Source organism: Tachyglossus aculeatus, chromosome 5 (genome assembly GCF_015852505.1).
Source record: "Tachyglossus aculeatus isolate mTacAcu1 chromosome 5, mTacAcu1.pri, whole genome shotgun sequence".
Classification (NCBI taxonomy): Eukaryota; Metazoa; Chordata; class Mammalia; order Monotremata; family Tachyglossidae; genus Tachyglossus; species Tachyglossus aculeatus.
In genome coordinates, this window is record NC_052070.1 from 56712795 (window position 1) to 56739496 (window position 26702).

The window sequence follows — 26702 nt, forward strand, 5'->3', positions numbered from 1 at the left end:
GGAAGGGCTTTCTGTATGATTTAGAGATCCTTGAGGACAAAGGTTATGCCTGCTATTTTTACTCATACAATGCCTTTTGAACGGGAGCCATTGTATAAATACTTGGGGACTGACCGACTGAACATACCTTATGGGAGTTGTTTCAATAGGGACCTCACCATCATTTTGTCTAGGCCTTAGAATCAATCAATCAATCCATCATGTTTACTGAGCGCTTACATGTGCAGAGCACTGTACTAAGCGCTTGCATGGCTGATGTTGGGTGAAGCAACCGGGCATCGTGGGATTTCTGCCTGGAGCTCCCTGCTCAAGACATCTCAGTCTTCGTCCCCCTTAAACCAGATTTGCACCCTAAAGAGTTGTGGAGGGGGCAGAACTGGGGTGGAATTGGCTTATTGTTGGCAAGTGTGTGACATCATTGAGTGTGGACACTAGGAGTTATAATTCGCAATCCTGGGTTCCAAAAGAAGTAACCATCATCAACATCCTCATCGTCATATAATAATAATGGCAGAGGTAATTGTTAAGTGCTTACCATGTGTCAACTGCTATGCTGAGCACTGGAGTGGTGGCACCTTTCTGGGCAGGAAAGCTTTTTGACAAACCATGCTTGGCATTCCAAGCACCATCACCACTTGCTAGATAGAAATGGCTAATGCCGTGAGAATGAAACACAACAACCTTCGGCTTCTCCCGTCCCATCTCCTGCAGTTCCTTTTCCAAAGTAGATGAAACACAAAAAAATAGTGAAAGAAAGAAAATGATACTGGGCGCTGTGGATTCTGGGAAATAAAACTAGTGAGGGGGAATGTACACGAGGGTGCTGACAGTGGGCACGGGGTGTCAGACCAGAGGGCGACGACCCAGGCCTGAAGGATGATTCTCGAACTGGAACCGACATTTGAGGTCGGAAGAGTCATGCTTCCTCTGGTTGGCTTATTCTTTCTCTATGGAGAGAAGTTCTGGGTACCCTGAAGGGCTCTTTCAGGAAGAGATCTCATTTTTTTTTCCAGTACTTGGCACATGAAAGAGAGATCTCCTAATCCAAAATATAGATTCCTGAGCCAGGAAGGAAGCCCCAGTCCCCAACGAGCCAACAGAGAACATCCCTACCAATTCTGTTGTATCAATCAATCAGTAGTATTTATTGAGGGCTTACTGTGTGAATAGCACTGTACTAAGCATTTAGGAGTACAGTATAGCAGAGTTGGTAGACCTGTTCCCACGATGAGCTTACAGTCTAGAGGGAGTGACAGTCATCAATAGGAATGAATAAGTTGTGGATATGTACCTAAGTATGTGTGTGAGATTGATGGTGGGGGGAATATCAGTGATTCAGAAGGTTCAGATCCAACTGCATAGACAACATAGAAGGGAGAGGGAGTTGGGGAAAAGAGGGCTTTGTCAGGGTAGGCCTCTTGGAGAAGATGTAACTTTACTAAGGTTTTGAAAGTGGGGAAAGTGATGGTCTGTCGTATATAGGGAGGGAGACCCAGGCCAGAGAGGATGTGGGAAAGGGGCTGGTAGCAAGATAGATGAGATGGGGGGCAAAGTGAGAAGGGTGGGATTAGAGAAGCGAAGCATGGTGGTGACCTGTAGTAGATCACTGAAGTAAGGTAGGAGGGGAATATCTGAGTGCTTTAAAGCCAATGGTAAGGAGTATTCTCCCAAGTGCTCAGTACACTGTTCTGCACACAATAAATACCATTGATTGATAGAATTACTGCTGAACCCTTCCACCTGCGTGGGTTCTTTCACTGACATTTAGATTCTCCCTAGAAGATGCCTCAACGCTCTCTCATTTTAGAAGTTTCGTCTCCCTCTCTAAATCCATCTTTTTGTAATTACAGACCATGGAGGTGGAGTCTAGCCGATAATCATCTTCCCGACAGTCTTCCCCAGATTTAAAGAAGAGGATGAGGACCCCACTCAGGGTCCTTTCCTTTGGTCAAGCTCATTCTAGTGAGCTTAGGTTTTCCTCATTGGTCCCCTTTTTGAAGGTAGGGTTCAGAGCATGATAACAGAGGGGTTCTTAGTAAAGTCCAGGCTCCTGGGCTCTATTTCTGGCCTAGCAACTGGATGAACCTGGGCCTCAGTTTCTCCAGTGATGCTCTGGATGTAGAACCCCTGCCTGAAGACCTCCAGAGTTTAAAGCAGTGTTTGACACATAGAAAATGCTTAACAAATTCAATGATAGCAATAATAATAATTTTTTTTAAAGCAAACACAATTCAAGCTCCAGCACTTAGAACAGCGCTTGGCATATAGTAAGCGCTTAACAAATTCCATCATTATTATTATTACTCATGGAATCTGTTGGGCTTAGCCTGGGTGGACCGAATTAGAAAAATAAATCTACCGAGGAATAGTATTTATTGAGTCCTTACTGTGTGCAGGACACTGTACTAAGTGCTTGGGAGAGTACAATATAATTGAGTATGTAGACACTATCCCTGCCCACAGCAAACTTACAGTCTAGAAAACATGGTGAAAGACAATGCCCCATCTCCCTGTACATCCAACTGTGTTTGCAAATGTTAGGTACTTGTTTTTCATGGTATTTGTTAAGCACTTACTATGTGTTTATGTGCTCAATAGGAGTACATGGGAACTCACCTCCCCTCATGCCCCCTGTAGCACTTGTGTGTGTAACTTTAAATTCTGTTGCTTCCTCCCACTCATAAGTTATCTTGTCTTTTTTTTCCACTAGGTTGTAAGCCCCTTGAGGCAAGGATCATGCCTACTAACTCTAGGACACTCTCTCAAGTGCTTAGCACAGTGCTCTGCTCACAGTGAGCACTCAGTAAATGCAATTGATTGATTGACCCCACTAATGACAGGGCTCCCCAGATCCAAAAAGTCAAGGACAACCACAGAAGGGGACATCTATCCATTAGTTTCCGGTCCTGACTGCTGATCAGTGATAGAACCAACCTGGAAATGAAGCCAAGAACAGAATGAGGAGAAGAGGGGAGGAGAAAAATAAGGGGAAGGGAGGGAAGAGAGAGGAGGAGGAGAAGGATGAGAAGAAGAAAGTGGGGGGAAGGTGAAGGAAAGGAGAGAAAGAGCAAAGAGGAGGAGGGAGAGGAGAGAAAGGGAAAGGAGAAGGAGGAGAGAGGAGAAGAATTAGGAGGAAGATGAGAAGGAGATGAAGAAGGGGGGAGAGAAGGAGAGAGAGGAGGAGGAAGAGAAACAGAGCAAGAAAAAAATAGAGTCCATTACAAGTTAAAGGACCAAGAGGAGACAATTGGAAGAACTTCACAATTTAAGGATGTTTTTCTTAGCAGGGAGAGAGGCCATAAATTTGGAAGGACAAATAGCAACATCCCTAGGTTTGGCCCTGTGGTGGTTGTGAAGTGGCTTCCTGCCATTTGCAGGGGAGATTGACGGTCAGCTAGGAGCTGGCCATCTTTCCCTTCTGGAACTGTTCCCGAGTCACTGGCCTGCTGTGTGACCTTGGGCATGTCGCTTAACCTTTCTGTACTGCTCCCTAATCAATCAATCAATCAATCAAAAATATTTATTGAGCCATTATTGTGGGAAGAATACTATATTATGCACTAGGGAGAGTACAAGATAAAACAGTAGATGATGGTAGATCCCTGCCCTCAAGGAGTTTACAGTCTAGTTGGGAGGGCGATCTGATTATCTTGTATCTGCCGCAGCATTTACTTCAATGCTAGGCACATAAGTACTTAATAATTATCATTATTTTTCATTATTCTTACCACTTTTACCTGCTTCTCAGTATTCATAATAATTAATGGTGGCATCTGTAAAGTCAGTGGTGAGGAGATTCTACCTGATGCAGAGATGGATGGGCAACCGTTGGAGACTTATGAGGAGTTGGGAGATGTGGACTGAAAAGGTTTTGAGAAAAATGAATGGGGCAGCAGCAGTGAGAATGGACTGGAGTGGGGGGAGACAGAAAGTGGGGAAGTCAGAGGGGAGGCTGATGCAGTAGTCAAAGCAGGAAATGATAATTGCTTGGATCAGTCTGGTGGCTGTTTGGAAGGAGTGGAAGAAGATAGAGATGTTGTGAAGGTAGAAGTGACAGGGTTTTGTGGCAGACTGAATATATGGGTTGAATGAGGGAGATGAGTTGAAGCCCAGGCTTCAGAGGCAGGGAGGTTGGTGGGGACCTTTTTGACGTGGAAGATAGTTGAGAAGCAGCTTAATAAGCTTAGGTTTTTTGTTTGCTAGTTTGTTTTTAATGGTATTTGTTAAGCACTTACTATGAAGCAGGGACTGTATTAAATGCTGGGGTAGAAATGAAATAATCAAGTTAGACACAGTCCATGTCCCACATAGAGCCTCACAGTCTTAATCCCCATTTTACAGATGAGGTAACTGAGGCACAGAGGTCAATCAGACAAGTGGTAGAGTCGGAGTCATAACCCAGGTCTTCTGACTCTCAGGACCATACTCTCCGATAGGCCGTGCTGCTTTTAGTTGAAAGAGCATGGTACTGGGAGTCAAGAGACCTGAGTTTTAATCCCAACTTCTTAATTTTCCTGCTGTATGACCTTGGGAAGCAGCATGACATAGTGGGTAGATCCCGGGCCTGGAGTCACAAGGTCATGGGTTCCAATCCCGGCTCTGCCACTTGTCTGCTGTGTAACCTTGGGCAAGTCATGTCACTTCAGTGCCTCAGTGACCACATCTGTAAAATGGGGATTGAGACTGTGAGCCCCATGTGGGATGAGGATTGTGTCCAACAGGATTTGCTTCTATCCAACCTAGTGCTTAGTACTGTGTCTGGCACATAGAGCTTAGCAAATCATCAATCGTATTTATTGAGCGCTTACTGTGTGCAGAGCACTGTACTAAGCGCTTGGGAAGTACAAATTGGCAACATGGCAACAAATGCCATGATTATTATTTTTACTTAAGTTCTCTGTGACTCATGTGTGTCTCAGGTGGGACATGGGCTGTCAGTCACTTAGTCCATCATATTTGTTGAGCACTTACTGTGTGCAGAAGACTGTACTAAGCACTTGGGAGAGTACAATACAAAACTTTCCCTGCCCACAGTGAGCTTACAGTCTTTGCATTGTATCAGCTTCAGCACGTAGTATAGTGCTTAGCATATAGAAAGCACTCAACCAAAACTGCAGTTATAATTGTTATTATTGCCTCTACCTTCAGCTGTCACAAGGAAACCCCATATGAAGCCCCATTATGGCCCTGGCTTCCACTAGAAACAGCAAGGCCAATAAGAGAACAGCTTTCCTAGGCTGTGGAGAAAACCCAAGATGGACAATGACTGGAGCAAAGGACAGAGTCATTCACAGCCGTGGCTGCACTATTTCCGGCTATTCGAAGCAGCTGCATGGATAAATTGGCTACTTAATTCAGAACAGTTAGAGTATTTGAGCTGGTGTCCAATTTCAAAGTCAGGAAAAAGGGGCTAGAGATCATTTGCCCCGGGAAAGAGAAGGCTAAGAGAAGAGAAATCACTGTTGCCAAGTCAGAGCTTTTGTTTTTTCTGGGAGTACCTTACTCATTAATAATAATAATAATAATAATGGTATTTGGTAAGCGCTTACTATGTGCAAAGCAATCAATCAGTCAATCAATTGTATTTATTGAGTGCTTACTGTGTGCAGGGCACTGTACTAAGTGCTTGGGAAGTACAAGTTGGCAACATATGGAGACGGTCCCTACTCAACAGTGGGTTCACAGTCTATAACGGGGACAGAGAACAAAACATATTAACAAAATAAACTAAATAGCACTGTTCTAAACACTGGGGAGGTTACAAGGTGATCAGGTTGTCCCACGGGGGGCTCACCGTTGTAATCCCCATTTTACAGATGAGGTAACTGAGGCCCAGAGAAGTGAAGTGACTTGCCCAAAGTCACATAGCTGACAGCTGGCGGAGTCAGGATTTGAACCCATGAACTCCAAAGCCCATGCTCTTTCCACTGAGCCCCCATTACTCTCTCAGGGTCGCAACTGGAGACTTTCCAGTACTCTACCAGTTTCGACTACAAGAGGGAGAGTCAAGCAGACTCTCCATTCCTAGCTTGGGCTGTTTCTAGTGAGTGGAAGGCAACCTGTTACAAGTCAAAACTCACCTGTGCTGGGCAGCAGTGGCACAGAAGAAAGTTGAGGTGGATACTCGTTTACTGTGTGGAAGGAGGCAGTGGTAAACTGCTTCCATATTTCTACCAAGAAAACTTTATGATCTGCTATCAGAACGATTGCAGATGGAGGTGGGGCATTCTGAGAAAGATTTGTCCATGGTGTCGCTATGGGTGGGACACAACTCGACTGCATAAAACAACCACATCCTCGGTCATTGCCAAGGGAGGCTGGGTGGGAGGATGTTTGAGAAGCACCAATACTTCTAACCAAGGAGACATTCAGACCCATTGTCAGGTTAGAGGCTCCCTTGAAAGTCCCAGTATGAACCGAGTCCTGCTTCCAGGCCAGAATGGAGGGCTACCATGAAGAGATTGCTACCCTGCCTTCTTTGCTCTCCCAGGTGGCATCTGAAGAGGAAATGGCCTCAACTAGAGGCAAGACAGTTTGATAAGATGGAAGACAAACCTGCTTCATTTTTTTATGGTATTTGTGAAGCGATTACTATGTGCCAGACATCTCGCTAAGTGCTGGGGTAGATACAAGCTCATCAGGTTGGACACAGTCTATATCCCACCTGGGGCTCACAGCTTTAATACCCTTTTTACAGATAGAGTAACTGAGGCACAAAGAAGTGACTTGTCCAAGGTCACACAGAGATGTGGTGAAGCCAGAATTAGAACCCAGGTCCTTCTGACTCCCAGACTTGTGCTGTTTCCCTTAGGCCACGTTGCTTCTTGACTTCCAGGGGATGAGTGCTGGGGACCAAACTAAGGAGGGGTGGGATCTCCATCACAAAAAAGCTCTGAATTGGGGGTGAACACCTGCCTTGCTTTGATAAGTGTTAATTTCTCTGAAATCATTAAGCACTTCAATTATCATCCCACAGCACTTATGTCCATATCCTTATACTTTGCTCTCTCCCCTATCTGTAGTTTATCTTAAGGTCTATCTTCCCCTGTAGTCTGTCAGCTTCATGTGGGCAGGGATTGCACCTACTGACTCTGTTGTACTGTATTTTCTTAGGCACTTAGAACAGTGCTCTGCCCACTGTCAGCGATTAGTAAATATATGTTTGACTGATTGATTGGAGTCAGCACACTGGAACAGATCAGATCCCATCCAGCCCTCTGATTTTCAAGCCTATCATTTGTGAATGTTCTGTGCCTTTTCAAGGGAGGGTCCCTTGAGTTATAGTTTTGACAACCTTTAAGGATGAGACTTTCAAATATCTCTTTCATTTAACCCCATCTACACCTAGAAGGGTTTTTCTTTGAGGCAGATAATCCGATCTCTCCCAGCCCTATCAATCAATCATTCATATTTACTGAGCACTGACTGTGTGCACAGCGCTGTACTAAGCACTTGAGAAATACAGTATAACAGAGTTGGTAGACACATTCACTGCCCACGTGAGCTTACAGTCTATCGGGTGGGGAGAGAAATGCCCTTTTCAGGATGGAGAAGTGTAATTAATGGGATGCTCAGGGGATCTTTGGGGTTCAGTGTCAGTTGGACATTTTCACTTGTTGTCATCCATGTCTGACTAAATTCGTTGTGACTGCCTGACTGTCGACCATGATAGGCTTTTCATCACTTGCTTTTCTTTATTCGCCTCACCCTCCTCTACTCTAACATCTATTCCTGGGGGCCCCTTACATCTCTTTCACCCTGTGGGCTCTAAAACTGATGGCCTCCATGGCTTCCCTGTGTCCCCCTCCCCCTGCTAGGCACCTCATAACTCCAAGCCCACCCTGTGCATCTTTTTATTTTTAAAGCTTGTTCCATCACAGCTTCCCCATCTTTATCTTGCCAAGGCTGCAGGGTGGTGGAAGAGGATAAGGTTGGACTGTGTCTACCCTATAGGAGGGGAGATTTCCCATGCTGCCAGTCCACTAAGCAAGCTTCCAGGGGCAAGAATGGAGAAAGCACCGAGGCCTAGTGGAAAGAGCACTGGGTTCTAATCCCAGCTCCACCATTTGTCTGCTGGTGGCCTTAAGCAAGTCACTTTGATTTTCCAGGCCTCAGTTCCCTCACCTGCAAAATGGGGATTCCACCTGTTCCCCCTCTACTTTAACTCTGAGCCCCATGTGCGACAGGAGTTGTGTCCAACCTTATTATCTTGTATTTACCCCAGAACCTAGGGCAATGCTTCGCACATAGGAGGTCTTTAGCAAATATCACAGTTAATGGGGCTTCTTTGGATTGATTAAACTCTGCTTGTCACTGGAAGGTAGAGTAGAGGCAGAACTCGGCAATCAACCACCTCCTGTTTGTCCCTCTCTAACTGCCTGGAAATCCTGTGAGCGGGTGTCCACATTTCCTCCAGAACAGGGTAATCCTAGGCCCCATCCACTTACCTAGGACTTGTAGGGAAGAATCTTAGGGTTCTCCTGTCCTTAGTTCTCCACTGAGGAGCAGTTCACCAAGGCTGTCTGACTGTGTTAATGTGGTGGAGGCTGTTGAGTGCAATAACTTTGGGAAGATAGGTCCTCATCAAATGAAACAGGATTACAATGCTGGGGATAAAATGGTTTTCTTTCCAATCTTCTGAGGATAGTGACAGACAAAAATGAGCACCAGCTCAGGAATTAGAAAACTATCAAGAAAAGAAATCCCTTTACTGGCCTTTCAAAGAATGTCAGAGAGTTCCCAAACTCACTTTTTCTTGTTGGGTTTTTGGTTTTTTTTTGGTCACTTAAATAAAATTGTTTCCTCTAGTACAGTCATCTTCTTCGTGGCCCCTAGTCTACATATGTGACCCCCTCCCTTATTATCATCATCATATTTGTTAAGCTCTTACTATGTATCAAGCACTGTTCTAAGTGCAAGAATAGATATAAGCTAATCAGGTCAGGCACAGTCCTTGTCCCTCCTGGGGCTCCCATTTTAAGTAGGAGGGAGTAAGATTTAATCTCCATTCTACAGTTGAGGAAATTGATACACAGAGAAGTTAGATGACTTGCTCAAGGTCACACAGCAAGCAACTGGAAGAGATGGGATTCACACCCAGGACCTCCGACTCCCACGCCTGTGATATTTCCACTAGAGCATGCTGCTATTCATGTGTGAGTGGTTATTCTCTCCCTTTTTCTCAGGATCATAGCAATCTCCAGCTCTTTTTTTTATGGTATTTAAGTGCTTACTATGTACCAGAGAAGAGGCGTGGCTCAGTGGAAAGAGCCCGGGCTTTGGAGTCAGAGGTCATGGGTTCAAATCGCCGCTCTGCCAATTGTCAGCTGTGTGACTTTGGGCAAGTCACTTAACTTCTCTGTGCCTCAGTTACCTCATCTGTAAAATGGGGATTAAGACTGTGAGCCCCCTGTGAGACAATCTGATTGCCTTGTAACCTCCCCAGTACTAAGAACAGTGCTTTGCACATAGTAAGTGCTTAATAAATGCCATTATTATTATCTGTAAAATGGGGTTTAAGACTGTGAGCCCCTTGTGGGACAACCTGATTGCCTTGTAACCTCCCCAGTGCTTAGAACAGTGCTTTGCACATAGTAAGTACTTAATAAATGCCATTATTATTATTATTATTATTATTATTATTATTAACAGGCACTGTATTAAGCACTGGGGTAGATACAAGCTAATCAGGTTGGACACAATCCAGATGCCCCATGGGGCTCAGAGTCCTAATCTCCATTTTACAGATGAGGTAACTGAGGCTCAGGGAATTGAAGTGAGTTGCCCAGGGTCACATAGCAGACACATGGCAGGGTCGGGATTGGAACCCAGGTCCTTCTAACTCCCAGGCCAGAGCTCTATCCATTAGGCCGTGGTGCTTCTCCCTGGCCAATGCCTCACCAAGGGGTGTGGTCCATTTTGACTAAACCTCCAGTCCTGGTCACCTGGTCAGCTGAAGGCTCCCACCTCAGCCCAATCAATCAATCATATTTATTGAGCGCTTACTGTGTGCAGAACACTGTACTAAGCGGTTGGGAAGCACAAGTTGGCAACATATAGAGATGGTCCCTACCCAACAGTGGGCTCACAGTCTAGAAGGGGGAGACAGAGAACAAAACCAAACATATTAACAAAATAAAATAAATAGAATAGATATGTACAAGTAAAATAAATAAATAGAGTAATAAATATGTACAAACATATACATGTATACAAGTGGCCACCTGTGATCATTTGGGTCCATCAGGTGGCCCAGTCCCAGCCTGCGTCAGGCAGGACCCGGGAATCCCTGCAGTTGTGCTCATGTTCTGGGCAAAGTCCAGGGTTATTCCCAGGCTGCAAGGCAGGGATTTCCAGCATCTGTGGGCATGCCTGGGTACTTTCCACAATGCTCCTAACTGTGAGTTGTCAGCCCTGGCACACCTGCCTCCTGCTTGTCCATAGAGAAGCAACGTGGTTCAGTGGCAAGAGCCCGGGCTTGAGAGTCAGAGGTCATGGGTTCAGATCCCGGCTCCGCCGCTTGTCAGCTGTTTGACTTTGGGTGAGTCGCTTCACTTCTCTGTGCTTCAGTTACCTCATCTGGAAAATGGGGGTTAAAATTGTGAGCCCCACATGGGACAACCTGACCACCTTGTATCCTCTCCAGTGCTTAGAACAGTGCTTTGCACATAGTAAGCGCTTAACAAATACCAAAATTATTATTATGATTATGTCTGCACTCAAGCACTCAATAATAATTATAATACATGTGGCTTTTCTCAAGTGCTTACTGTGTGCCAAGCACTGTACTAAGTCCTGGGGATAGATACAAGATAATTAGGTCCCACACTGGGCTCACAATCTCAGTAGGAGGGAGAACAGGCATTGAATTCCCATTTTGCAGATGAGAGAACTGAGGTACTGAGAAGTTAAGTGACTTTCCCAAGGTCACACAGCAGACAAGTAGCAGAGCTGGGATTAAAACCCAGATCCCCTCACTCTCAGGCCCAAGCTTTTTCTACTAGGCCTCGCTGCTTCTCACTATATACTATTTCTTGATCACAGTCATTTCTCTTGTAAGGATTCCATAGTAACATGGCTGCCGCTCTCTATTTTGCCATAATCATCCACATTTCTTCTCCTCCTGACACTCACCTCTTGGAACCTCTTGGCATGTTTGAGTCGGAAGAAGGACATTTGCAGAGGAAGCTCGGGGGTGTGTGTGTGTGTGTGTGTGTGTGTGTGTGTGTGTGTGTGTGTGTGTGTGTGTGTGTGTGTGTGTGTGTGTGTGTGTGTAGTATATTTACCCATTCACACGTGCACATACACAACGTCTTCTGTAAATTTCCTTCTTTCAACTCATTCACACATATACACATGCACATGTGTACGCGCGTGCACACACATACACATAAATCCAGAGCTTTCTCCGCAAATTTCCTTCCTCCAATTCAAATATGCTTTCACACACAAACACACACACCCATTACCCTCAGCAAATTTCCTTCGTACAACTCATTTACAAAGGTACACGTATATATGCATGAAAACACACACACACACCGACACACACACACACAAAACCCTCTTGGGCAAATTTCCTTCTTCTGACTCATTCATAGAAACATATACCCATGCACAAACACCTTCACCCATGAACCCTCATTAGGGAGGTCATTCATCCTATTTTACAATTGATTGGTCCATGATCCATTTATGTGAGGTATATTTATTTTCAGAGTTGAGCCTCCCTCTACTGTGGCCCTTCGAATGAGTTCCACAGGTTGGATCTGAGACCCAGACTCATGCTGAACTGGGAAAGGAGCACAGCAGCTCTGGATCAGGGGGCTGGGGGCAGTCAAGACATGCCACGGAATCCCTTCAAGTTTTGGTAAACACAGATGAAAGGGATAGGAAATGATGAGAACCTACGTGGCCTACTGGAAAGACCACAGATGGAAGGTCAGGAGACTTCAGTTATAATCTGGCCCCATCGCTTGCCTGCTGTGGGACCGCGGACAAGACACTTAACTTCTTCGTGCCTCAGTTTCCTCATCTACAAAATGAGGTTTCAATGCCAGCTCTCCCGCCCCCTTAGACAGTCAGCCCCAACTGGGGCAAAGATTGTGTCTGATCTGATTGTATTGTATCTACCCCGGCGCTTGGCACATGGAAAGCACTTAACAAATACCACAATCACTATTATTGCTATAGGATCCCCCATTCCTCTTAGCCTGGGTCCTACACACCCATAACATCCCCTATGCAGCACCCCCACCTCCATTGTCAGCCCAAGAACCAGGGCCACACAGTTTAAACTGAGCTTAGACTTTATTGTTGCAGTGACCCACTTCGGGTGCACTCTGAAAGGAGCTTCTCTACCTAACCCTCAACAGACGGGAAGAATCAAAGCGGCTTGCGTGATTTCATTATTTAAAACTTAAAGGGTGGTTGGGTAGCTTCCACTCATTTTTCTTTGTCCTCCTCATGGATCCCCATTGCTTGATCCCAACTGGTTCCAACTAGAGCCTTGTAGGGCATCCTTTCTTCTACACCTCCTAACTGGAAGGTTTCTTTTCTTCTGGGGGAGCCTATCTTCTCCACAGCAGCTGATCTTCCTTCTATTTCTCAAACCCGGCCTTTAATCTTACACCCCACCTTCCCCGTTACATCATTTCTGCCCTCCTGACTTTCCTCAGCCAACCTCAATAATAATAATATTAATAATTATGGCGTTTGTTAAGTGCTTACTATGTGCAAGTACAGTTCTAAGTGCTGCGGTAGATACAAGGTAATCAGGTTGTCCCTTGTGGGGCCCACAGTCTTCATCCCCATTTTCAGATGAGGTAACTGAGGCACAGAGAAGCTAAGTGACTTGCCCAATCTCAACTATCTTGCTGATGACCGCCACCCCCACCACCCATGTCCCGCCTTTAGCCTGGAACACCCTTCTGCTTCATATCTAACAGATTATCACCAATTCTTAGTAAAAAATAATAATAATTAAAAGCCTTATTAAAAGCATATCTCTTCTAAGAGGTCTTCCCCAACTAAACCCTCATTTCCTCTTCTCCCACTCCCGGCGGCATCATCCTTGCACTTGGATTTGCTCCCTCTATTCACCCTACCCTTAGCCCCATGGCACTTAGGTAGAAATCTGTAATGTATTTATACTAATGTCTGTATCTCCCTCTAGACTGTAAGCTCATTGTGGACAGGGAATGTGTCTACCAAATCTGTTATATTGTGCTCTCCCAAGCGCCTAATATGGTGATCTGCACACAGTAAGCACTCAATAAATACAGTATGACTGATCAATTGATTCCACCTCACATTTTTCTTTGCAGACCTGGACTTCCATCTTACATTCTGTGGCCCTCCCTGTTAGGGTCACACAGGACCCAGCACCTTTAGCCCCCAATCTTGTGAACCCACACAGCTTTTCCACAGAGGTGATGTTACCACTGAGAACAACTGTTAAAATGGTTCCCAGATGATGCTGTCTCTTGACATGGCAGTGTTACCTTCCAGTATTATTTGGGTGACATCACAGGTATCTTGTAGTCTGTTTTTTCTGTGGGCCTTCATTGCCCCCGCCCCAACCCTCACATACTCCTTCACCACTCTGTCCCCAAATAGTAATAGTATTTTTGAATCACTTACTATGGGCAGAGCATTGTTCTAAACGCTGGGAAAAAATGTGTAGCTTAGCACTACACCTGTATATCCCTTCTGGTTGTCCTAACCACCGCATCTTCCACACTGATACCTGCCACAAATTCCCCCCTCCTCCCTCACCCCTTCCCCCATGTTTATGTTCTCCAGCCTTTTAAAATACCGTTGCTACTCTCCACACCCTCAAATGTTCCCTCTTTCTCCCACCAGGAAACATTCCCACACCTCATCTTACACACCTGTCTCCTCACAATCTCTTCCCCAGCTTTTCAAACTCCTCCCCCTCCATGATTTCCACATCTCATTTTCACAAACACACTACCCCTCTTTCTCGCGCACTCTCTCTCTCTCTTACTTACACACACACACTCTCACGAATCCTCTCACACACTCACCTCCTTCTCAGGCTGAGCCTACTTGAGCCGCCTTTGATCATATAAGGTCAAAGAATCCATTTTGACCCCAATTGTCTGGCTATTTGGAGAGAAGGTTTTGTTGTCTTTCTTTTCAACCTGGTGCCCCAAACATATTTTTGGGGTATCTGAATTATCCAGATAGTCTGCTGGTGTACACCCAACCCCTCTCTCTTTCACAAGATATTCATGCACATACCCAGAGAACATTTCCCGCCCATTCATTGTCTCCCTCATTTCTATGACCTGGGGCCTCCATTTTGATCAACTCTGGTACTCTCTTTGCTTGCAGAGGATTAGCTTAAAGTCCCAATTTGCTCACCGGTCGGCTTCATCGAGGAGGTGAGAGCCAGCTCTCTCTCCTGCGTGTTTTCCTACAGAGGCAGAGGGATTAAGGGCTTGGAAAAAGCCCTGCTGCCAAGGAGGAAATTGTTCTTGGGGGTGTTTAATGAACCTGGAAGCTGAGCACAAGAGAGGTTTCTTGCCGAGAGAGAGAGTAGAAACACGATCCTCTCTGTTCCTGGTGGGGGATTGGGAGGAGCAGAAAAGAATAACGCCTTGTATTTCTCTGAGAAACTCAAAGCACTGAACAGATGTGATCTCATCCGCCCTCATGAACTCTTCTCTAAAGCTGGGCAGGGTCATGGATGGGGGCCACCATTTTACAAATGGCACAGAGAGGAGGGTGACTTCCCCAAAGTCAAACAGCTAGTGCTGCTGCCAGTCACATAAAAAGGGGATGGGTTGGGGAGGAGAAGCAAGACCCGCATCCCAGAGGCTACCTGACAGAGGAACTTGGCAGCCCAAGTAGCACTAACTGACCTCTTCCAAATCAGTCAATCAATTGATGGTGTTTATTGAACATGTACTGTATATAGAGTGTGAGAATACAATACAATAGATTTTGTTGAAATGATTCCCACCTACATGGAACTTAAAGTCTAGAGAGAAAGATGGAAATGAAAATAAATTACAGATATGTATGTAAGTGCTGTGGGGCTGAGGGTGGGATGAATATCAAGTGCTTATAGGGTATAGATCCAGTGGCACATGCAAAGCAGAAGGAAGGGCCAATATGGTAAGAGATCATCCACATTCCCTAGACTGTAAATTTCTTGTGGGCAGGGATCATGTTGACCTATTCTATTTTGTTGTACTCTGCCAAGCCCTTAGTAGCCAAGCCCACAGTAAGCACTCAATAAATACCACTGAGTGATTGATCGATGGAGAGGAGTGTGGGTAATAGGAAATGTTGGATGATCCAAAATCAGGGAGATGGAAGAGAGGGGACAATCATGCCGTTTTAGTACTGTTTCCAGCTAGTCTGTTCTCATTCAGTATGGACTTCTCTACACCCATTATTTCAATTACCAGGGTCAGCTTCCCTCTACCTGGCCCTGTGAACTGCGAGGGGAGGGGGCACAAGTTTCTGGAGCAGAAGGGGCATTCAGAGTCTCTCGCAGAAATATTCTCAGTTTAGGCCAAAGGGCCTTTATGATATCATCTCACTTCACTGCATTCCCATTATTACACTTGTGATGTCATGTGCGTCTCCAAGCCTGGTCTGTTTGAGTGGCACCGGTGGCCACTCTGCTCCTGCCCCTGCCGAGAAGGGTGGAGAGAGGAGGAGAAGCAGCATAGCATAGTAGTTAGAGCGTGGGCCTCTTAGTCAGAAGGTCATGGGTTTTAATCCCAGCTCCACCACATGTCTGCTCTGTGACCTTGGGCAAATCACTTCGCTTCTCTATACCTCAGTTACCTCATCTGTAAAGTGAGGATTGAGATTGTGAGCCCCATTTGGGACTGGGGCTGTGTCCCACCCAGTTTGTTTGTATCTACCCTAGTGCTTAGTATAGTGCTTGGCATTTAGGAAGCACTTAACAAATAACTATATTATTATTGGACAATAATAGTAACAATACTGTAACTTGTAGAGAGCTGAGCTCCATTCTGGCAGACCCCCAGGTGGAAAAAGTGTACAATTAGCTCCAGATAATTCACAAAGTGGATGACCCACTTATAGATAATTGAGCATCGAATATTGCGGACTTTGGGGTCTGTGATTTCACACTGTCAGAAGGAAAGGGGAGGCTATCCATGAGGGCCCTTTTCCTCTCCTGTGAGATAGCAGCCTCCCTTTAGTCCTGACGGTAAATACCTTGAGCTTTCTCCCCACCCACTATTTCCCCATTGCTCCCACAGTACCTTCTGCTTCATGGAGCCTCTCTCTCCCTGCAGTGCAGAGGGAGCTGCTGGTTGCCATGGCAACCTCACTCCAACCCTGGCTACCTCCCAAGGATTTGGCATGGTCTTCCTCAGGGGCCCTTAGGGGACGGCAAAGGCTTGAGCTTTCTCTCTCAGGAGAGGGCTCACAGACCAGCAACCATCTCATGGTCCCTGCCCCCTGGGGTCCGACGGTCAGAACAGTTCCTGGGTACCTCTGGGGTGGATAATCCTGGATGTAGAAGTTGCCAGTTGTCTTTGCCCACTCTCAGGGAAAAAATGTTTGAGAGGCACTACAACTAGTTGAAAGAATATGGACCTGGGTCCTAGTCCCGGCTCTGCCACTTGACTGCGGTATGATCCTGGGCAAGTGACTTGACTTTTTGTGCCTCGGTATCCTCCTCTGTAAAATGGGGATTAAATACCTGCTCTCCCTTAGTCTGTGAGCCCCATGTGGGACAGGGACTGTGTCTGATCTGATCACCTTGTATTTACCCCAGCACATAGCACAGTGCTTGGCATGTAGTAAGAGCTTAACAAATATTTTTATAAGCAGCGTGGCTCAGTGGAAAGAGCACGGGCTTTGGAGTCAGAGGTCATGGGTTCAAATCCCGACTCCGCCAATTGTCAGCTGTGTGACTTTGGGCAAGTCACTTAACTTATCTGTGCCTCACTTCCCTCGTATGTAAAATCGTGATTAAGACTGTGAGCCCCATGTGGGACAACCTGATCACCCTGTATCTCCCCAGTGCTTAGAACAGTGCTTTGCACGTAATAAGAGCTTAACAGATACCATTATTATTATTATTGTTACTAATATTATTATTATGTTCACTACAAGTTGGCAGAGGGGAGAATAAACCCAGGAATCCAGGTCCCCCAACCTGGAGCCCGGTGAGAGTGGCCATCAGACAATCAACAACTATTTATTGATCTCTCAAGGTGCCTGGCTCTGATGGGAGGCTTCCAGGAAGGCTCAGGATGGGAGGGTAAAATCAGAGCCTATCATGGTTTGCACAGAAGGTGTGGGCTGGGGATGAGAATAGAAAGGCAGGAAGGGCTCCCGTTCACCAGATCCCTTTTATTGTGAAGGTGATTGGGAGCCAGAGGAGGTTAAAGGAGGGGGAGGAATGTTTAAGAGGGGCCCCCAGAAAGTGAGAGAAGGTCACGGCTGAGTTCTTAGCATCAGAGACCTCTTTTCCCTTCTACAGAGTTAATCCCCTCTCCCTTCCACCCATGATAATCTTCCTGGCAATTCTTGGCTAAGAAAACCGATTAAAATACATGGCTGAAAATGAGAAAGGAAAACTTCCTCTTACCGCAGCTTGGGAGTGGACAATAACAATGTTGGAACATGCTGGGAAGGCCCTGGGTTGCTCTCCCCTATGAAGAATGTGCTCTGAGGGTGGGGAATGAATACCAAGGGAGGGAGCAGTTGCAGGGGGTCCCTGCTTTGCCCTAGAACAGAAATCTCCAAGAACAGGGATGTTTGTAGTTCTTGGGGTCTTCATTTCCCCACAAGCATTGCTGTGGTCATCCTCCTTGCCCACATTGCGAAGGGAGCTTCGGGAGGCTGTTAGGAAGGTGGTCTCAGCTGGCCCCTACTGTCCTCCCCCTTGCTTAGATTCTAGAGAGGCTTCCTCGGCCAGATTTCGTGTTACTGATAGAGCTGGAGTCAGCTCTGGCCTGGGACTCAGATCCCCAACCTGGCTAAGACCCAGGCCATCACCCTTCCCCCATTATGCTCCCAGCCAGGGTCAGTGGTCCAGGAAAGGCTCTGGGTTGGGGGGCTCAGACAAGCATTTGGGCACCGTGAACCAATGGCTCAATTCTCTCTCCCCATTGAGACTCAAGTCCCTGGCAGAGCCTCTAGTCCTGATGCAAGGTTTAACCCTGGCAATATCTGGCAGGTTCTGGGATCAGACAAGGAAGCAGCATTGTGTCTAAGAGCAGATGGGAGGGGACAGAAACTCCAGCCCACCTCTCTGCACACTAGTTCTTGTTTCTGCCCTCTCACTTCCTACAGTGTGATGAAGGGTTCCCTCTGTACCCTCCGTCCCTATTTGGCTGTCTCGAGGGGTTAAGGCAGAACAAGTGATGGCCCAGGAGCATATGTGCTCATCAGGCACAGAGAGATGAGACCAGTGGGGCCCCCTTGGGGGTATCCATGCCTCCTCCCTCCCTCCCTACATAGCTGAAGATAGTGGACTCCATGTCCTGTCAACCTAGTGGAGGTGAATGGGGTTCTGATCACTGGGGTTTTAACTCCCGCCTTTCAGTCTTCTATTTCCCGCACAATCAGCCACCGATTTCTGGTCTCCTGGCTCTGGGAGGTTTTGGTTTGGTGTCCTGGAGTTCCTTTCAGCCCTGATTTCCCCTTTCTGCCCCACCTCAAAGGGAGGAAGTGGCGGGAGCCATGGGCATGGAAGGCTATAAGTATCATATTTTAATATCTATCAGTTATTTATTGGAAATTATTTATTTGTTTGTGACTAACTCCACCCTTTAGACTGGAAGCTCCCTGTGGGCAGGGAATGTGTCCTCTAACTCTGTTGTATTGTCCTCTCCCAAGTACTTAGTACAGTGCTCTGAACACAGTAAGTGCTCCACTGATGATGATGATGAGGGGTGATCACGTTCCCATCTAAGCTCCCTGGGTGCATGCTGGGTCCTGAGGGCCTTGAATGGAGCCATCAAGCTCAGGAAGAATAAAAATGTGCCATTTGGATGGTGGATTTATTAAGCCCTTTTTTCCGAAGATCTGTAGATCCGCTTGGGGGGAAGCCCTCAAGGCAGAAGACGGGGCTAGGCTTCCTCAAGCTAACTCACCCCTCAGCCACCCCTGATCCCAACCTGTCCGGAACCCGTGCCCTTGTTCCCCAATCCTGGTAAAGGAAAACAGGTCAACTCCAGTCCCTCGTCCCTTCCCTAACTGGGGATCCCAGGGTCTAGACCCTGGAAGGCCTCACCGCTTTGTTAACAAGAGAAAGCCCACCAGTCAGAGTCCCCTATGGTTGAGGACTCCAGTCTCCTGGGTCCTCAAAAAGGCCAAAGACAGGTGGGGGCTGGAGACTCCCGCCGGTCCTAGGCACCAGCCTTCCCAAGAGCTGACTGGTAATGAGTCTCAAAAGACACAAAGCTGTCAAGCTGTTAGGTGGCAGAGGATCTGGGCCGTGGACAGAGCTGTGCTTGAGATCTGATTAGGGTGGTCACCAGTGTCCTCCAGAGCGCCCTGGGAATTGAGAAAATTACTTTTCGCAGAGTTGCAAAACAAAAACAAGCCCTGCCCTCTCTGCCTCTAAATATAGACCAATATCAATACTGCAGGTAACCGGACAACTGCAAAATCAGAATTGTCTGCCAGCTCTCCAAGATGACGAATCACAAACACAATTATTTGTCTCCAAAGTATACAAAGAGGTCAAGAATTTTCCAGTAATTAGCCTCTTGTCAGCTGATGTCTCCTCCACAAATTCCCTCCTGACCACCTCCAGAAGGACAAACAAAGGAATTTTAAAAAAAGCCAAGCCTGATCCCTAACTCCCCCCGGGTATTCACTCCAAGGTCCTTGACCCCGGTAGTCAAGTGACAGTAGCTTAATAATGAACTTAATAATAATAATAACGCCTGTTACTTAATAATAATACTTTGAATCTGTTCAGTGCGAAAGCACTGTCACATCAATGATCTTATTTTATCCTCCCAATATCCCCAAGAGGGAGGGAAAGACAGGTTTCATTTTCTTCATTTTGCAGATGAGGTACTTGAGGCCCAGAGAGGTTAAATGTCTTACTCAACATCACCCAGCCCTTGTCATGATAAGACCAGGGTTTCTCCCAGACCCCTGCCCTTCCCTCCAGACAACTGGCTATGGTCACTGGCCCTGCCCAGGTCTCTTCATTATGGGGTCCATGTCACCCACATTGACATGAGGCTTGTTCACCCTGTTACCCTTTGCTTTGTAAGCTTTGTTTGCTTTGTAGTGTGGCTGAGTGGAAAGAGCCCGGGCTTTGGAGTCAGAGGTCATGGGTTCGAATCCCGTCTCCGCCAATTGTCAGCTGTGTGACTTTGGTCAAGTCACTTAACTTCCCTGGGCCTCAGTTCCCTCATCTGTAAAATGGGGACGAAGACTTTGAGCCCCCCGTGGGACAACCTGATCACCTTGTAACTTCCCCAGCACTTAGAACAGTGCTTTGCACATAGTAAGCGCTTAATAAATGTCATTATTATTGTGGCTGGGAAGCAGCGTGGGTGGCTAGGAAGCAGCGTGGCTCAGTGGAAAGAGCCCGGGCTTTGGAGTCAGAGTTCACGGGTTCAAATCCCGGCTCCGCCAATTGTCAGCTGGGTGACTTTAGGCAAGTCACTTCACTTCTCTGCGTCTCAGTTCCCTCATCTGTAAAATGGGGATTGACCGTGAGCCCCCCGTGGGACAACCTTATCACCTTGTATCCCCCCAGTGCTTAGAACAGTGCTTTGCACATAGTAAGCACTTAATAAATGCCTTCATTATTATTATTATTATGCCTGCAAGTTTGGTAAGAGGTGGATGAAACTTCTCCTCTGGGTAACAATTATAATAATGGTATTTGATAAGCACTACTTATATGCCACACACTGTACTGAGCATTAGAGTAGATACAAGATAATCAGCTCCCATATGGCACTCACAGTCTAAGTAGGAGGGGGAGCGGGTATTGAATCCCCACTTTGCAAATAAGGCAACTGAGGCACAGAGAAGTTAAATGACTTACCTAAGGTCACAGAGCAGATGTGTGGCAGTCAGGATTCGAATCCAGGCAGCCTGGCCTAGTGGCAAGAGCACAGGCTTGGGAGTCAGAAGATGTGGGTTCTAATCCCGGCTCTGCCATTTGTTTGCTGTGTGACCTTGGGCAAATCACTTAACTTCTCTATGTCTCAGTTACTTCATTTGGAAAATGGGGATTAAGACTGTGAGCCCTGTGTGGGACAATGTGATTACCTTGTATCTATCCCAGCATTTAGAACACTGCTTGGCACATAGTAAGCACTTATCAAATACCATAATTATTATTATTACTCTGTCTTCCAGGTCTGTGTACTTCATTCATTCAGTTCATTCAATCGTATTTATTGAGCACTTACTGTGTGCAGAGCACTGTACTAAGCACTTGGGAAGTACAAGTTAGCGACATATAGAGATCTCTATATAGATCTCTGTTGGGAAGTACAAGTTGGGGACATATAGAGATCTCTGTATAGATCTCTATATGTCGCCAACTTGTACTTCCCAAGCGCTTAGTAAAGTGCTCTGCACACAGTAAGCACTCAATAAATACGATTGAATGAATATAGAGACGGTCCTTGCCCAACAGTGGGCTCACAGTCTAGAAGGGGGAGACAGAGAACAAAACAAAACATATTAACAAAATGAAATAAATAGAATAAATATGGCCACTAGGTCACGTCTCTTCCCTAAAGGGTAAGGGGCGTGAGGACCCTGCCCCAACCAGGGAAGGAAGAGTCTGCTCCAGATATTCAGGGTCAGGAAAACGATGGCAGTATAATTTTTTTTAATGGTATTTGTTAAGTGCTTACTACATGCCAGGCACTATTCTGTGTGCTGGGGTAGATACGAAGTAATCAGGTTGGACACAATCCCTGTCCCACATGGGGCTCACAGTCTTAATCCCCGTTTTATAGATGAGGTAACTGAGGCATAGAGAAGTGACGTGATTTGCCCAAGGTCAAGCAGCAGATCAGTGGCAGAGCCAAAATTAGAACCTAGGTCCTTCTGATTCCCATGCCTGTGCTCTATCCACTAGGCAACACTGCTTCTCAATGAATGATGTGAACCCCTTTCTTAGGGTTCTTAGTGACCAGCTGGTCATTTGTGGCCTCTACCTCTTAGGCCCTGGGTCTCTCGTAATAATTGAGGCCTTTGTTAAGCACTTACTATGTGCTAAGCTCTGTGCTAAGCTTTGGAGTAGGTACAGTACAATCAGATCAGATACAGTCCCAGTCCCACAGGGGGCTGGTAGGCTAATGAAAAGTTCAGTTCCCTGTTGGTGAGCTGCTTCACACGGATGGGATTTGGCACGGCTGTGAAATCCAGCAACTTTGAGTTCACCTTTGCCATCTCATTTTCTGCCTCTCCAGCCCTCGCACACTTCCTAGTGGCTGAATTTCCAACACTGCAGGGGACAGAAATTAATGAGAACCCAAATTCCCATTTCTTCCCACAAAGTCGCGATCTGTAAGAGCCTCGTTTAAAAAGAACCCTAAATATTCAGCTTACTGCCCTTGAATGGCTTTCTTTTTCATTCTCTTGTGGAGAAGCCCTAAAAATAACAAAATGGAGTTATTCAGCTTGGACATTAGTCACTTTCCCTAAACTGGCTACTCTGCAATTCTTTCTTGGCAAAGGACAGCCATTGGTATTAGTTATTCCTCATTGTACCCCAGCAAGCAAGGGCTCTGCCCAATAAAGACTGATGGAATATCTGATTTACTACCTGCCTCTCTGATTAATTGACTGACAACTGTCTGATTGTCTGACTGAATGTCTATCTGAGTATCTGACTGAATGTCTGTGTGACTGACTGACAGACGATCTGATTGACAGACTCTCTGACTGATGGAGTTACTGTATGCCTGCATGATTGGCTGATTGACTATCTTTAGTTGATGATAGAAAGGGGGCAGAGAAGGGTTAAAATTATAATGTCCCCAGCAGCCCTCAAGAATTCTCGACACCCCTTTGAAGACCCCCTACCTATGTGCTAATTTAAATAAATAGAAAAATAATATTGAAAATAATCAAAAAGAAAATCCTGTGTGGTCGTACCTCTCAGTTAATTTAATTCACCCCACCTTTGGCCCCACAGTGCCATTTACTTATCTATAAATTATATATTTATGTTGATATCTGCCACCCCTTCCAGACTGTAGGCTCTCTGTGGACAGGGAACGTGTCTATAAACTCTGTTGTACTGTATCTCCCAAGTGCTTAGTACAGTGCTTTGCACACTGGAAGTGCTCACTCAATTTCGACTGAATAACTGAATTGATTCATCTAGTGTATCTACCCTCCCTTCCTGGCCTCATTCATTAAGATTTTTTACCTTGAACCTGATCATAAGACAATTAGTCTGTTGTAAGCTCTAGACTGTAAGCTCGTTGTGGGCAGAGAATGTGTCTACTAACTCTGTTGTATTCTCCCAAGTGCTTAGTACAGTGCTCTGCGCTCAATAAATACCACTGATTGATTGTTCATTGCAGTCCAAGAAAGAGATGTAGCATAAATTATGTAAGTGTCCTTGCCTTTTAAGGGAGGGCATCAGAAAGACAGCCACATGAGAGGTTCTTGGCAGGAATTTCTGGAAACTTATAGAGCCACGGAGCATTTAAAAGATAAAAATACTGGACATAAAGGCATCCGGTGCTGTATCAATAGCAGGTAGGAGCCAGACCAGCTAAGAACTGGACTGTCTGGTATGAAATCAGATTAATGGTCCCCCGGTTAAAATACCTGTTAGGTTCACACAGGGAGCTAGTAGTGATTACAGCTTCCAGTTTTTGCTTTAACTTTTGCAAATAAGCCACAGGGAAGTGGCATTGTCTGGTGGATAGAGCACATGGGTCTGGGAATCAGAAGGACCTGAGTTCTAATGCCAGCTCTGCCGCTTGTCTGCTGTGTGACCTTGGACATGTCAAGTCACTTCTCTGTGACTTGTGTGCAAAATGGGGGCTGTGAGCCCCACATGGGACAGGGACTGTGCCCAACCTGATTACTTGATATTTACCCCTGCACTTAGAACAGGGCCTGGTACATAGTAAGTGCTTAGCAAATACCAAAAAAAGAAGATTTGCTTGTGCACATGAAGTTTTACTAGCCAGTTGAAATCAGCATTGTGCTACATTTTCCTGGTCTTGTGAGTGACTTTGCTTAGCAGCCTTATCTCAGAAGCCCCTAGAGCTTTTCTCTGTTGGCTGTATGCCAGCTTCTCGTGGAATGATGGTGCTTCAGTAATCACAGAAGCTCATAAAGGTCTAATAAAAGTACATTCCTTATCTTTCCAGTCACTGCCTGGATGCAGTAACTGTTGCATCCTTAGGCCGGACAGCTAAATCCCAGTCAGGGGAGGAAAGGGCTGGACCCCTGGATCATTGCCCAAAAGCCTCTGGTTGGATTCATGACCTTCAGTGTACCCTTCTTCAAGCCAACCCCCTGTTCAGATTACCTGCTCTGAGGGAGGCAAATCTATGAGGATGTTAAAGTTCTCACCTTGAAGTTTTAGCATCATGGTCCCACTGGACCACTGCTTCACCTCAGCCTGGAAGATGGAGGCCTGCAGGGAGCTCCCCTTACCAGCATTTAGTGACAAGTGAAGCGAGTGCCGGCACTCAGTGACAAGTTCTGACAATCATCTGATGCCCGGGGGATTTGGAGAAGTGGGGAGATAGCCGGATCTCCCGGAATAGGTGGTCCAGCCCTGCTGACCTGCCCTTCAGTCCATGTCTCCCAGTGGTTGCCCAGCCACCTCCCCATCATACAGAAACCCTCACCACTGGCTTTACTCCACCAGCTCTCTATGTCCTATCTTACCTCTCTGATCTCTTTCTATAGCCCAGACCTCAAACTTTGCTCCTCTATTCATTCATTCATTCAATCGTATTTATTGAGCACTTACTGTGTGCAGAGCACTGTACTAAGCTCTTGGGAAGTACAAGTTGGCAACATGTAGAGACGGTCCCTACCCAACAGTGGGCTCACAGTCTAGATGGTGGAGACAGAGAACAAAACAAAACATATTAACAAAATAAAATTAGAATAAATATGTACAAATAAAATAAATTAATTAATAAATAGAGTAATAAATACATACAAACATATATACATATATCCAGGTGCTGTGGGGAGGGGAAGGAGGTAAAGCGGGGGGATGGGGAGGAGGGGGAGAGGAAGGAGGGGGCTCAGTCTGGGAAGGCCTCCTGGAGGAGGTAAGCTCTCAGTAGGGCCATGAAGGGAGGAAGAGAGCTAGCTTGGCGGATGTGCAGAGGGAGGGCATTCCAGGCCAGGGGGAGGATGTGGGCCGGGGGTCGACGGCGGGACAGGTGAGAACGAGGCACGGTGAGGAGATTAGCGGCAGAGGAGCGGAGGGTGCGGGCTGGGCTGTAGAAGGAGAGAGAAGGGAGGTGAGGTAGGAGGGGGCGAGGTGATGGAGAGCCTTGAGGCCAAGGGGGAGGAGTTTCTGTACCTCAATCTCCTCTATCCTACCACTGACCCCTTGTTCACATCCTTCCTCTGATCCGGAACTCCCCCCGCCCACTTCATATCTAACAGTCCATCACTCCACCGTGTCTTCAAAACCTTTTTCAAGTCACATCTCTTCCAAAGGACCTTCCCTAACTAAACCCTCATTTCCCCTACCTGTTTGTCTACGCACTCAGTTCTGGGCTCTTTAAGCATTTGATATTCACCCAACATCCCACAGCACTTATGTCTGCATCCTTACACTCTGCTATTTCCCCTGTCTGTAATTTATTTCCATGTCAGTCAGTCAATCATATTTATTGAGTGCTTACTGTGTGCAGAGCACTCTACTAAGCACTTGGGAGAATACAATAGAAGAATATAACAGACCCATTCCCTGTTCACAATGAGCTCACAGTCTTTATTCATTCAATCATATTTATTGAGCACTTACTGTGTACTAAGCACTATCTATAGGGGGAGATAAACATTAATATAAATAATACAATTATAGATATGTACAGAAGTTCTGCAGGGATGGGAAAAGGGATGATAAAGGGAGTGAGCCAAGGCTGCAGAGAAAGAAGTGGAAGGAGAGAAAAGAAGGGCTTAGGGAAGCGATGAGCTTTCAATAAAGCTTTGAAAGATATGGAACACTTCACGAATTTACATGTCTTCCTTTTGCAGGAACCATGCTTAATCTTCTCTGTGTCATTCTAATTTTAGCATATGTGTTGCTGAAAGTAGCACATATTGACTGTCCATCTCCCCCTCTGAACTGTAAGCTCCTTGAGGGCAAGGATTGTGCCTATCAGTTCCATTTTATTGTACTCTCCTAAGCACCTAGTACAGTGCCCTGCACACAGTAAGCACTCAATAAATCCCATTGATTGAGTCCGTCAGAGAGGTGGGCTAGCAGGGGACAGCCCCGATTTTTGAGAAGACAGAAGCAGCTAATACATGCTTCAGACCCTGGATCTGTCAGTCCTGTCCACATCGGGGGCAGGCAGGGCGGCTTGAGCCGGGAAAAAGCCATCAGACAGTCAGGAAGAGGCTGATGAATTACAGATGCTTTCTACATTCCAGGAATGGGCTGGTGATAAGCGATGTTCTAGCAGGTGTGTCTGCCACTGCCCATTAAGGGAATGAGACATTAAATCCCAACCTGGCTCCAGCTCCAG

The 26702-nt window shown here is 46.2% G+C and overlaps 1 protein-coding gene and 1 non-coding gene across 2 annotated transcripts in view; one reads left to right on the plus strand and one right to left on the minus strand.

Annotated features, from left to right (window-relative positions):
• IGSF21 (immunoglobin superfamily member 21) overlaps positions 1-26702 on the plus strand; it is a 386505-nt gene that overhangs the window by 186534 nt on the left and 173269 nt on the right. The gene's annotated exons all lie outside the window — the stretch shown is intronic.
• Positions 26164-26271, minus strand: LOC119929281. The gene has a single exon (XR_005451413.1). It is a non-coding gene; the product is annotated as a U6 spliceosomal RNA (small nuclear RNA).